At 23.0% G+C, this 2,500-nt stretch overlaps 1 non-coding gene across 1 annotated transcript; it reads left to right on the top strand.

Annotated features, from left to right (window-relative positions):
• The first annotated feature begins 718 nt into the window (after nt 1-718).
• LOC123304478 lies at nt 719-873 on the top strand. Its single transcript, XR_006536496.1, has one exon. It is a non-coding gene; the product is annotated as a 5.8S ribosomal RNA (ribosomal RNA).
• Nucleotides 874-2,500: the final 1,627 nt, after the last annotated feature.

Genomic DNA, 2,500 nt, shown 5'->3' with positions numbered 1-2,500 from the left:
TATAGAGAATATTATATAAATATTAATAATATATTTGTTACATATAAAATATTTTTATATTCAATATTATTATTATTATTAAACAATAATTATTAATAAAATCTATAAATAATTTCTCTTATAAAAAAGTGAAATTAAAAATAGAATATATTGAAATTATTTGTTTATATGTATATAATCTCTATTAAGAAAAATAAAATAAGATTATAATTGATATAATCTATATTTTTATTTTTCTATGTTATATAATAAAAATAAAGAAAACACAAGATAAAATTTTTTTAAAGAATAAAATTTATTTCAAATTTAAATTTCTTTATGTTTTGTCTTGATATTTCTTTTTTTTTATTAAAAGTTATTATGTTAAAAAACAAACCCATTTGTTTTGTACCATATTAATATTATATATATTTTTATGTAGAAAATAATTTATAAAAAAAAAAAAAATACATTTCTATAAAATATACCAAATATTAATTATTATATCTAGCTAGCACTAACAAAAATATCAAAAATGTTATGTATATATTTATTAATACCATAATATCTTTAATTTATATATATATATATTTAAAATAAAATATATAATTTATATTCTAGAAAAATTTTTTTATTTTAAAAGAATTTATAAAGATATATAAATTAATAATTTTATTTTTTATATTAAAAATAAAGATTATTATTAATAATAATACTTACATTTAAAATTTAAAAAGATTACCCTGGACGGTGGATCACTTGGCTCGTGGGTCGATGAAGAACGCAGCTAATTGCGCGTCAACTTGTGAACTGCAGGACACATGAACATTGACATTTCGAACGCACATTGCGGTCCTTGGATACTGTTCCCGGACCACATCTGGCTGAGGGTCGTATACATTATATTAATATAATAAAAGATTATTTTACATAAAATTTTTTTTATGAAAAAGAAATTTATCAATAATTAAAAAAGAAAATTTATTTTTTCATATTTAATTAAATTGATAAATAAAATTTTTATAAAAGAAATGTAAAATTATTTATATATGAATGTTTTACGCCAAATATAAGAAAAAAATAAATATAAAATGTTTTTAATAGCATTTAAAATTTATATATTTTTTATTATTTGTCGACATTTTTAAATTAATATATCAATATTATTTTTTATCATTTATATATAATATTATAAAACTTTATGTTAATAATAATATTAATAATAAATGATATTAATAATATATTTTTAAAATATTAAATAAAGAAGAATAAACAAAAATATTATATATTAATATTTTGTTATGGAATATTTTATTTGTAATAAAATTTTCAATATACTCGAAAAAAATTAATATATATAATTATTTATTTTTTATTTTCTTCTCTTTAGATAAATATAAAAATAATATTATATAATAATATTAAAAAAATTTGAGTATGAATAATTAAGAAAATTGTTTACTTATAAAATATAACAAAAACATAATATATAAAAAAAATTTTTGTTTTAATACTTCTAAAAACTTTTACGACCTCAGAGTAGGTGAGATTACCCGCTGAATTTAAGCATATTATTAAGCGGAGGAAAAGAAACTAACTAGGATTCCCTTAGTAGCGGCGAGCGAACAGGGATAAGCCCAGCACTGAACCCCGTGGCTGATAAACAGACACTTGGGGAATGTAGTGTTTAGGAAGATTCAATATAAACCTATTGTTATATAATACATCCAAGTCCATCTTGAATGGGGCCATATACCCATAGAGGGTGCCAGGCCCGTAGTGATTATTATTGATGATAGGTGAATCTTTCCTTAGAGTCGGGTTGCTTGAGAGTGCAGCTCTAAGTGGGTGGTAAACTCCATCTAAGGCTAAATATTACCACGAGACCGATAGCGAACAAGTACCGTGAGGGAAAGTTGAAAAGAACTTTGAAGAGAGAGTTAAAGAGTACGTAAAACCGTTCAGGGGTAAACCTGAGAAACCCGAAAGGTCGAAAGATGAGATTCATTTACTTTTTATCGTTAATCAACCAATTTGTACTAGCATGTGACAAAAATTTTTATTAGGAATTTATTTTTAGTAAAAATATATGCACTGCTGTATATTGTTAATTGTATGATAACGAGGTATGCACTTCTCATCTTGTAGGACGTTGCGACCCATTAAATATTAATCTATAGGCATTGGTGCGTTGATTAATGTACAATATTATTTTTTGATAATATTTTGTGTATGTTAAACGCCTATGTTTCTTGATTAATTGTTTGATGGTATTAATTATAAATTGATATTGAGTCGCGTTATTAACGCGTTCAGATCCACCACGAGTATAAATAGGTTTTTTTATTAAAACATATTATATATACGGATTTTATGCCGTTATATGATACTATTTAACTGTCAGTAGGTGTATGATAATGAACTGGCTCATTTTTTTTTATTAAAAATTTATCTGTCAGCGACGATATAGCTTTGGGTACTTTCAGGACCCGTCTTGAAACACGGACCAAGGAGTCTAGCA

The sequence above is a fragment of the Chrysoperla carnea genome (assembly GCF_905475395.1).
Source record: "Chrysoperla carnea chromosome X unlocalized genomic scaffold, inChrCarn1.1 SUPER_X_unloc_58, whole genome shotgun sequence".
NCBI classification, from domain to species: domain Eukaryota; kingdom Metazoa; phylum Arthropoda; class Insecta; order Neuroptera; family Chrysopidae; genus Chrysoperla; species Chrysoperla carnea.
Note: the sequence above shows the minus strand (reverse complement) of the source record. Positions and strands in the feature narration are given on the sequence as shown.